Source organism: Rhinatrema bivittatum, chromosome 1, assembly GCF_901001135.1.
Source record: "Rhinatrema bivittatum chromosome 1, aRhiBiv1.1, whole genome shotgun sequence".
NCBI classification, from domain to species: Eukaryota; Metazoa; Chordata; class Amphibia; order Gymnophiona; family Rhinatrematidae; genus Rhinatrema; species Rhinatrema bivittatum.
Genome location: NC_042615.1, coordinates 137,214,448 through 137,226,530, shown reverse-complemented (window position 1 = coordinate 137,226,530; position 12,083 = coordinate 137,214,448). Strand labels below are relative to the sequence as shown.

Genomic DNA, 12,083 nt, shown 5'->3' with positions numbered 1-12,083 from the left:
CCCCCCCCAAGAAAAAGAGGGCAAAGAGCATGCTACCATTTCAGTGAACTACAGCAGAGAAAAAAGAGGACCATGCAGCTATGTAACAGGACCCCTTAGCCCAGGAAATCTAGAATGAGATTGAAAAGGTTGCCAGACTCATCACTGTGAAGGTGCTTAAATGCCCATTGAATAGATGAGTCCAGTAGTCCAGGGGGCTGTGATATGCAGGAATTGCATATCACAACCCCCTGGACTACTGTTGGTAACTTGCAGTGAAATATCACATTACAGAACTTTGACTAGAAAAAGCCTACATTGGAGAATTCTGAATGAGAGAAGGCTTTGTGAGAAAAACATATTAAAAAAGGTCCTAGGAAGCAAACAGATTCTCACCCTGACTAACAAAGGTAGTCAGACCCTTGGGTACCCAGTTGTCAGACAATAGAAAGAAAAAAAGCCAGACAGGATGGAAGGATGTGCACATACTCTCTTTCCATAGTCCTGCCTGGGTCTTGGCCTTTTGGCTGAGAGAAGGTAACCCATCTAAGCTGGGTAACAGCAAATGACTGGCCATGACCTTAGTGGAGCTAAAACCAATGAAAACTGAGACTGTAGCGGGCCTGAGACTGTAGCGGGCCTGATCACTGATCACTAAACAAGCCATGGGCCTAGTGGTATTGTAAACCCAAGCCAGGAAAAACCCTCCTACTAAGGGAGAAGAACAGAAGGACAGCAGCAGATCCGGAGGTGGAGCAGTTCCCCAGAAGGAAGGGGACCCCAGCAGCAGATTGGGAGGGTTCCTCAGCAGCAGATCAAACAGTCCCCCAGGAGGGTATGGACCCCAGTGACAAATCAGGCGGTGACCCTGACCACTGCAGCAGATCGAGCAGTCCCCAGGAGTCTGTGAACCCCAGCAGCAGATAGAGCAGTCCCCCTGGGACTGCTCTATCAGCCACTAGGGTGTGGACCCTAGTGGCTGATCAGGAGGTGACACTAGGTCCCTCTTGTGCAAGGGGATCCCAGTGGCAGATGGAATGGCAGATGCTATGAGTAAATAAAACACCAGACCAGAAAATGAAGTGAAACAAATTGACAATTGTCACAGGGGAACTTCTGTTGGGTATAATCCCTGGAGCTGGAACGGCCGGATACTGGTGCAGTTTTCTAGAGCAGAGCAGGAACTGAACTTGAACAAGGATCTTCTGCCTGGACTGGCCATCTCCCCTTCAAGTTGAGCCCTCAGATTCTGATGCCTGGAAAGACTTAAAAAGGAGGACTCAAAAGACAATTAGCAGGACACCCATGAGAGCAGGACTAGACTGCAGGAAAAACAGAGTACAGAAGGGTGCCCACAAAACAAACACAGGACAAGAATGCAACACAAAACACACATCAGACAGAAACAAGAATAGGATACATGAATCAAAACTAGAGGGCATGAACTAGAGCCTTGACAGGGTACAGGAACAAAACAAACAGAACAAGAATATCAAAGCTTAAGACCAATACAAGACTAAACAAGAACAAACTACAAGACAAGAAGAGGAACAGACAAGACACAAGAAGACCACAAACTTGAGCCAATACCAGGCTATGAACTCAGAGTAACAGAGGCCATAACAAAGAATACAGAAGCACTGTGAGGGGCTGGCTTAAATTCTGTGTCAGTGCAAAGAAACATGACCATCAGCAGGTCCTCCAAACCATGGGGCTTGAAGGATTGCACAGCATGGAACATGGCCCACTGAGGGCCCCTGCTGGTGGGAGGGTAGCACTGTTCACAGATCCTCACAACAACTTTAATACCATCAGCATTTAGGTTAACAGTTGACAACTGTAGTGCATCTTTGCCAAAGAGCACTATAGATATAGAGTCTCACCCCATTCAATCCAAAATGGGGGTACCACAAGGATCCTCACTCTCCCCCACCCTCTTCAACATTTATCTCCTCCCACTCTGTCATCTACTTACTAACCTCAATCTAATCCATTTTCTATACGCGGATGACATACAAATACTCATCCCTATAACGGATACTATACACAAACCATGGATTACTGGAATAAATGCCTCTCAACCATCAACGATCTACTAGCCAGTCTCAACTTAGTTCTAAACACAAACAAAACGGAAATTCTTATAATAGCACCGGAACAATCTGCCCCAACCACCGCCTGCAATCCTATAGACACCTCAGGATACACCACCTCACCTCAAGTCAGAGATCTGGGTGTACTCCTAGACAACAGCCTCAACAAATTCGTAAATAACACCACAAAAGAATGCTTCTTTAAATTACAAGTTTTAAAGAAACTAAAGCCACTTCTCCTCTACAGGGATTTCCGCACAGTACTCCAGGCCATCATTCTCCCGAAATTGGACTACTGCAATTCACTCCTGCTGGGCCTTCCCGCCTGCACCACCAAACCCCTCCAGATGGTCTTGAATGCCACAGCAAGAATTCTCACCAACGCCAAAAAAAGGGACCATATCACCCCGATCCTCCAGCATCTCCACTGGCTCCCCATTAAATACAGGATACAGTTCAAAACCAGCATGATGATTCATAAGGCCCTATATAGCATCTCTCCACTCAACTTAACCTTCCAGCTCCAACTACACACTTCTAAAAAGCCAACCAGAAGGGCATATCAGAACAGAATGATCACCCAACCAGCAAAATCCTCCCTGAGGAAACGCGCACTATCCACAGCGGGCCCTTCGCTCTGGAACTCACTACCACCAGACCTCCGCCTTGAGCCGTGCCATTCCACGTTTAAAGTGAAACTCAAGACTTGGCTCTTCCTACAAGCTTTCCCAGAGAGCTAAGAGCAGGAAGAATAACAACCCTCCCATCCCACAGCAATTTTGTAATGTTTATTTGCTTTATTTATGTGTTCTTAGTAGATCTTAGTTTGTATTCTACTTTATAATAGATTAACTGTTCGATATGTTCCATGTAAACCGCCATCCCGGCGATAGTTAGCTCTGTTATCTGTGAACTGGAGTGATATGTATATTATACAGGAACTTCCGGTATATAAAAACCAAAAATAAATAAATAAATAAATGATAGACACAGATGTTAGCTCTATACCAGGGATCCTCCTCTCATCTCATTCCTTAAGGTGAGTAAATATCTCACTGTTTTTTCTTTGGCCTCAAGTCTTCCCCTTGGGGGGGACCCCCTGCAGTGCCCTTTCCATAATGGAATGGGAAGGAAGAAGAATGGGCAGTTTTCTCAGTGGAAGGGAGTGGACAGTGGAGTGCCTCAGGGATCTGTATTGGGACCCTTACTTTTCAATATATTTATAAATGATCTGGAAAGAAATACGACGAGTGAGATAATCAAATTTGCAGATGACACAAAATTGTTCAGAGTAGTTAAATCACAAGCAGATTGTGATAAATTGCAGGAAGACCTTGTGAGACTGGAAAATTGGGCATCCAAATGGCAGATGAAATTTAATGTGGATAAGTGCAAGGTGATGCATATAGGGAAAAATAACCCATGCTATAATTACACAATGTTGGGTTCCATATTAGGTGCTACAACCCAAGAAAGAGATCTAGGTGTCATAGTGGATAACACATTGAAATCGTCGGTACAGTGTGCTGTGGCAGTCAAAAACGCAAACAGAATGTTGGGAATTATTAGAAAAGGAATGGTGAATAAAACGGAAAATGTCATAATGCCTCTGTATCGTTCCATGGTGAGACTGCACCTTGAATACTGTGTACAATTCTGGTCGCCGCATCTCAAAAAAGATATAATTGCGATGGAGAAGGTACAGAGAAGGGCTACCAAAATGATAAGGGGAATGGAACAACTCCCCTATGAGGAAAGACTAAAGAGGTTAGGACTTTTCAGCTTGGAGAAGAGACGACTGAGGGGGGATATGATAGAGGTGTTTAAAATCATGAGAGGTCTAGAACGGGTAGATGTGAATCGGTTATTTACTCTTTCGGATAGTAGAAAGACTAGGGGGCACTCCATGAAGTTAGTATGGGGCACATTTAAAACTAATCGGAGAAAGTTCTTTTTTACTCAACGCACAATTAAACTCTGGAATTTGTTGCCAGAGAATGTGGTTAGTGCAGTTAGTATAGCTGTGTTTAAAAAAGGATTGGATAAGTTCTTGGAGGAAAAGTCCATTACCTGCTATTAAGTTCACTTAGAGAATAGCCACTGCCATTAGCAATGGTTACATGGAATAGACTTAGTTTTTGGGTACTTGCCAGGTTCTTGTGGCCTGGATTGGCCACTGTTGGAAGCAGGATGCTGGGCTGTATCGCTCCATGGTGAGACCGCACCTTGAATACTGTGTACAATTCTGGTCGCCGCATCTCAAAAAAGATATAATTGCGATGGAGAAGGTACAGAGAAGGGCTACCAAAATGATAAGGGGAATGGAACAACTCCCCTATGAGGAAAGACTAAAGAGGTTAGGACTTTTCAGCTTGGAGAAGAGACGACTGAGGGGGGATATGATAGAGGTGTTTAAAATCATGAGAGGTCTAGAACGGGTAGATGTGAATCGGTTATTTACTCTTTCGGATAGTAGAAGGACTAGGGGACACTCCATGAAGTTAGCATGGGGCACATTTAAAACTAATCGGAGAAAGTTCTTTTTTACTCAACGCACAATTAAACTCTGGAATTTGTTGCCAGAGAATGTGGTTCGTGCAGTTAGTATAGCTGTGTTTAAAAAAGGATTGGATAAGTTCTTGGAGAAGTCCATTACCTGCTATTAAGTTCACTTAGAGAATAGCCACTGCCATTAGCAATGGTTACATTGAATAGACTTAGTTTTTGGGTACTTGCCAGGTTCTTATGGCCTGGATTGGCCACTGTTGGAAACAGGATGCAGGGCTTGATGGACCCTTGGTCTGACCCAGTATGGCATTTTCTTATGTTCTTATGTTCTTGATGGACCCTTGGTCTGACCCAGTATGGCATTTTCTTATGTTCTTATGTTCTTAGTAGATGAGGGGTGTGAGTGGAGAAAGTGTGCCATAATCATATGACCCTGTCATTTATTCCCCCCCCCCCCCACAGGTCAGATGCAGATGCTGAGAAAGGGGGTAGGTATTAGGGTTTCCAGGGGTGTGGCAGGATTGCCAACTTCCTAGGAATATTTTTACTGACACCCTATTTGCCATATCTGTGCAGGAACACTACCCTCCCTCTTCTGCAGCATTCTAAATCACAGAAAGGGCCAGACTCCAAGGGAGATTCCCTGACCCCTGCTCATCAAAACTCTGAGAGAACTCTGGTCTTCTCAGTGATTTGAAATGTCACATGTAGCCCAAAATCATTTTGGATTGCTACAGATGTTTAGACTCTGCATGTGATACTTTGGAGGGAGTGCATAATTCCATTTTTATGGATCTTCAGCTGTTAACAGTAGCTGGGGAGCAGAAGGAGATGTCATATGCTCCAGTTTCTCTTGTTGATATAGATCTGGCTATTAAAAGGCTTAAGCTGGGTAAAGTACCTGGGCTTGATGGTCTTGGCTTGGAATTGTATAAAATTCTACATCCTTGTATCAAAGCTCTCATGATAAACATATATAAACATGGGGTCCCCTTTTATAGAGGAAGAACTGACACACTTTAGTAGTGTTTTAGATGTGATTAGAGAAGGAGGGAGAGAGGTATCAAAGATGACTCCCAAAGTTGTGGGTCAAGAGAACTGGGGAGGATGAGGGTGCCATCCACAGAGATAGAAAAAGAGGGACTGGAGGAAGTGGGTTTGGGGGGGAAGAGAAGTTGTTCTGTATTGGCTATATTAAGTTTAAGGTGGTGGTGGTAAACATCTAAACTAATGTCAGACAAGCAAGCTGAAATTTGGGACTGGATTTGTAATGAAATTTCTGGAATAGAGAGGTAGATCTGGGAATTATCATAAATGTGGTATTGAAAGCTATGTAAGGAGATCAGAATGCTGAGGGACAAAGTAAGGATAGAAAAGAGAAGAGGACCCAGGACAGAGCCTTTAGGTACACGACCAATAGCGGAATAGCAGTAGAGGAAGATACAGTAATAGTACGACTGGAGAGATAAGAGGAAAACCAGGATAGAGCAGAGTGCTGAAATCAAATTAAATACAATTTGTCAATGAGTAGGTAGTAATGAATGCTGTCAAAAGCAGTGGATAGATCAAGGAGGATGTGGATCAAGTAAAGGCCCTTTGACTTGGCCACAAAGAGGATCCCTTCAGTCAGTACAAGGTTTCAGAAGTATGCTTTATTGACATGGGAATAAAGCTGGTAGATTATTGGCTAGGATGGTCAAGAGTGCTAAAACAAAGCAGTATGTTACTTCTGTATAATCACTCTGAGAAAGAGCAATTGGGTATTCATGAGTACTAAATTTTATTGGATTAATACAGATGTTTCTACTCTGCATGTGATGTTTTGGAGAGGGTGCATAATCCCTTTTTTATGGTTCTTCAGCTGCTGACAGTAGCTGGGGAGCAGAAGGAGGTATCATGTGCTCCAAAGTCTCTTGTGGAGATTGATCTGGCTATTAAAAAGCTTAAGCTGGGTAAAGCATCTGGGCTTGGTGGTTTGGGATTGGAATTTTATAAAATTCTGTGACCTTGATTTAAAGCTCAGATGTCTGATCATCCCAACTCCCAACTGAACTCTCAGCTGTAAACCTCTTAATAAATTCTCTTCACCCTGAACCTGCATACCCTCCTCATCCAACCTAATAATGCTCTCTGGACTTGATATGCTTATTTCTGATATTGTTCAAATTGTTTTTACTGTTGCACAACTACTAAGAAAATGTATAACGTTCACATTGTTTTTCTATTACACAACTGCTAAGAAAAATGTATACTTCTGTAAACCGTTATGATGGCTCTACCGAATGATGGTATATAAAACTCAACAAACAAACAAATAAATAAATAATGTTAACCATGTATACTTTCTTGTATGAAAAGGGTACATTTTTACTAGATGATAATCAGACATTAATCACAATAGTTTCTAAAAAGAGAATAAGGAATCTAGGTATCCTATTTCTTATTGACTAATGTTGCTTCTTAATGTGGATGTACAAATTTTGGCTTCTATTGTGGCTCAGCTGTTGAGTTTTGTTATTCCAAGTCTAGTTGCTGAAGATCAAACATGGTTTTACACTCACAGCATGGAATATGGAATGTGAGAAAGGTGGAGGAAACCCTCTGGTCTCCCCATGTGCGAAATAGGAGGGGTATTATCATTAGTTTAGATGCTGAAAAGGCCTTGGACCGAGTTCATTGGTAATATCTCTTCTGGGTATTAGAATGCTCTGGTATTGATGGGTCTTTTTTGCAGTACATTTGATTGCTGTATTGTGCACCTCAGGCTAAATTAATTGTGAATGGTACTATTTCCCCTCCTTTAGCTTTGCAAAGTGGAACTAGACAAGGGTGTCTGCTTTCAGCATTTTTTATACACTGACAATTGAGCTTCTTGCACTTAAGTTAAGGAGTACTCTTGCTATTGGCTGGACAATCACAATCATAAAATTAGTCTCTTTGCTGATAACATGATTCTTTTTCTTGCCAACCCACATGTCTCTTTTTGATACACTTAGATCTGTTTTTATCCTAGAAATTAATTATGATAAAGCAGAGGCTTTAGGTAAGCATAAAGATATTGGTAAAGATTGGGACGGTCCTTTCCGCTAAGGTGGATTGGTGATCACATTAAATATGTGGGTGTATGTATATATATATTCCTGCAAACCTACATCAGCTTTATAAGTTGAATATATCTCTTCTTGTGTATAAAATTCAAGAATCCTGCCACACCAGCATTCATCCAGCCACACCAGCGTGACGCCAAGCTCTCCAGCATTCATCCAGCCACACCAGCATTCATCCAGCCACACCAGCGTGACGCCAAGCTCTCCAGCATTCATCCAGCCACACCAGCATTCATCCAGCCACACCAGCGTGACGCCAAGCCCTCCAGCATTCATCCAGCCACACCAGCGTGACTCCAAGCTCTCCAGCATTCATCCAGCCACACCAGCGTGACTCCAAGCTCTCCAGCATTCATCCAGCCACACCAGCGTGACTCCAAGCTCTCCAGCATTCATCCAGCCACACCAGCGTGACTCCAAGCTCTCCAGCATTCATCCAGCCACACCAGCGTGACTCCAAGCTCTCCAGCATTCATCCAGCCACACCAGCGTGACTCCAAGCTCTCCAGCATTCATCCAGCCACACCAGCGTGACTCCAAGCTCTCCAGCATTCATCCAGCCACACCAGAGCAGTAACACGATTTCAACAAGTCTCATTATGCCAACGCCATCGTCTCGTCGGAACCCTAATTCCCCATCACCGCAAACCCTACTCCTACAACAAATCCTGCCACCTCATCTACGGGAAGAAAGACTAATTAACCAAATACCAATCAGACATCTCCGTCGCCAAACCAGCATCTATCCTACCCCAGAACTACCATCAAGAAGTCGCAGCTCCCTCATACCAATCATGATCACCCCTCTTACCCAGTTCTTAGGACTCACACTACTCTCGGTAACTCTATTTAATGCACAATCACTGACTAAAAAGACGCACATCCTGAACGATTATCTACTGGACTCAGAACCCGATATCTGTGCCATCACAGAAACATGGCTAAAAAACTCCGACATCGCGCTCATCAACCAATTACCTATACACAAGTATGAAATACTATCAACCCACAGACACAAAAAACGAGGGGGAGGCTTACTACTAGCAACCAAAAAAGAACTCAAACTTATTCCACATACAATCAAGTCCGAGTCCAAACTGGAACTGGGCTTAGTCAAATCACAACATCTGCAACTACTACTAGTCTATGCTCCACCGGGATTACTTGAAGCGGACGCCTCTCCCCTCATCGAATCCATAGTAAAGCACATCGACTTTGATCTCCCTACCATGATCATGGGAGACTTTAACTTACATATCGACACCTCACCCCTCTCCCCCAACTGCGAAACCCTCCTCAATTCCCTCAGTGCAATGGGATTCACGCAAATCGTCAACAACCCCACTCACAAAGGAGGACACACGTTGGATCTCATCTTCATCAACTCAAAATTCAGTTGCTCATCGACACCCACCTGCACTCCAGTACCCTGGTCAGATCACTTTCTGATAACCACCAAGATCGCCGCTAAACAACAAACTTACAGCCCGCAACCTCAGTCCACCATTCACTACAGGAAAACATGTGCATCCAAGACTCTCAGCGACCATCTTACGAAAGAACTCTCAAACCTGGACTTATCCAACACTGAATCGGCAGTTCTTTCATGGCACAACATCACGGAAGCAGTGGCTAACAAGATATGCCCTGCAGTCTCCAAAACTATAAACCTTGAAAAGAAAGGAAATCAACCATAGTTCTCCACGGAGCTAATACGGATGAAACAAATCCTTCGCCACAAAGAAAATAGATGGCGCAAAGCCCCCAACTCTGTTACACTCTCATCTTACAAAGGAACCCTACACCATTATAGGACCTCAATCCTAAAGTCAAAAAGAGAATACTATGCAAGTAAAATCCACAACCTCCAATATGACGCCAAGGCTCTTTTCTCTTATGTGTCACAAATCACAAAGTCATCCCCACCAACGATACCTGATGATCTAGCACAATCCAAGGCCAATGAACTTGCTTCTTTCTTTCAACAGAAGATCACAAATACCCTGGCTCTCCTACCAACCAACACCACTACATGCTCTACATTCTCCACCACTCACTCCCATACTGGAATCAAGCTCGACAACTTCGATCTGACATCTCCCGGGGAGATTGAATCTCTCCTTAAGAAACAGAAACCATCTAGCCATCCAGCAGACAATATACCATCCAAACTCCTGCTACTGATTCCAAACATGATTGCAAGACCTCTAGCTAATATTATAAACTGCTCATTAGCACAAGGGAGATACCCAGATAGCTTAAAATCCGCTTCCCTTAAACCCCTCCTCAAGAAGCATAACTTAGACCCCAAAGAACCTGCTAACTTCCGCCCCATCTCAAATCTACCGTTCTTAGCCAAACTTACAGAGAAACTGGTTAACACTCAGCTGTCAGAATATCTAGAGGATCACAACATTCTATTCCCTTCCCAATACGGATTCCGCAAATCTCGCAATACAGAAACACTCCTCATTTCCTTAACAGACCATATCATTCTGGGATTAGACAAGGGCCATTCCTTCTTTCTAGTTCTATTGGACATCTCGGCAGCCTTCGACACCGTCAACCACACCATCCTTCTGACTCTCCTAGCTGAAATAGGTATATCAGGTTCAGCCCTCAGTTGGTTCACGTCTTTCCTTAGTAATAGAAGTTACAAAGTTAAAATAAATAATAAAGAATCTCCTTCAACAAGGTCCTCACTCGGAGTACCCCAAGGATCATCGTTATCACCCACTCTCTTTAATATATACCTCCTCCCACTCTGTCAGCTTCTAACAGACCTTAACCTTATTCATTTTCTGTATGCAGATGACGTGCAGATTTTGATTCCGATAACAGAATCCATCGCAAAATCACTCTCGCTCTGGAACAACTGCCTAAATCGAATCACCAGCCTGCTTAACAGCCTCAACTTGGTCCTTAACGCATCCAAGACCGAACTCCTCCTCATCTCCTCTAACCAAGACAACCCACTCCCACAGACCATCCTTAACACCCAGCTCATGCATACCCACGTACGAGATCTCGGGGTGTTACTAGACAACCGCTTAAACCTCAAGAAAATGATCAACACCACAACCAAAGATTGTTTCTACAGGCTTCAAGTCCTAAAAAGACTCAATCCCCTACTTTTTTTCCACGACTTCAGAACAGTCCTGCAAGCCTTGATATTTGCTAAAATCGACTACTGCAGTGCACTCCTCTTGGGACTCCCCAGCTCTACCACCAAGCCGCTACAGTTGATACAGAATGCTGCCGCAAGAATCTTGACTAACACCAACCGGGGAGAACACATATCTCCAATCCTACGTAACCTACACTGGCTCCCAGTGAAGTACAGAATCCTCCACAAATCACTCACTTTAATCCACAAAGTCATCTACAATCACTTGCATCTGGACCTCGAATTCCCCCTCAATCTCCACCTCACCAACAGACCGACTAGAGAAATATATAAAGGAACCCTACAGACCCCACCTACAAAAGCCACACGCCTCATCTCAACTAAAGACCGATCCTTTTCAACAGCAGGCCCAACTATCTGGAACAACATCCCAGCTGACCTCAGAATGGAACCCTGCCTACCAACATTCAAGAAAAAACTTAAGACCTGGCTTTTCCGCCAAGCCTTCTCAGATACCCATGACACACAATAGTCGACAGAACTTCCTTTAGGAGCAATGGATTCCATTTTACCCCTAAGCCCAGAATAAGAGCCTCCTGACTGCTCTGTTTATACTAATAATTTCTCCGCTATCTCTAGCCTTTCCTTCCTTCCAGCAGTCTATGCTTCCAAGTTTAATTTCCCTGTTAAATGTAACTTTGCTTTTTCATGTTCAACCTTTTGTTTTTGGTTACTGTTCTTGGTTCAGTTCCCCTATTCGATGTGAACCGACCTGATATGGTCTCTACTATGAAGGTCGGTATAGAAAAGTGTTAAATAAATAAGATCAATTGATTGCATGGAAAGATCTATTACTCTCTTTATTGGGGAGAAGTTCATCGTTTAAAATGGTTCTGTTTTGCCGCTTGCCTTAATGTTTACAAATGATACCATGCTGGCTGTCAAATACTGATGTCACTGTGCTGGGATCTGCATTGGTAAGTTTCATTTGGCAATCACAGGGTGCAAAGATAAGTTACTCTAAACTTATGTACACCAAAGCTTTTGGGGGTCTTAATCTTCCTGATCTTCGTTTTTATAAAGTAGCAGCTCTATTATATTTTCTATGGGGATGGATCTCCTCTGATTTATAAGTATTGTACCACTGGTATGGTGGTGTCTCATTTATCTCTTCACTCTTTATTGTATAGTATCCATATGTGAAATGCTGCTTTACCGGCTGAGATGCAAACATATCCTCTATATTTTTTCTGTGTTACAAGCCTGGAG

The 12,083-nt window shown here is 43.3% G+C and overlaps 1 protein-coding gene across 1 annotated transcript in view; it reads right to left on the bottom strand.

The window, feature by feature from the left end:
• LOC115083518 (cyclic nucleotide-binding domain-containing protein 2-like) overlaps positions 1 to 12,083 on the bottom strand; it is a 316,705-nt gene that overhangs the window by 52,405 nt on the left and 252,217 nt on the right. The gene's annotated exons all lie outside the window — the stretch shown is intronic.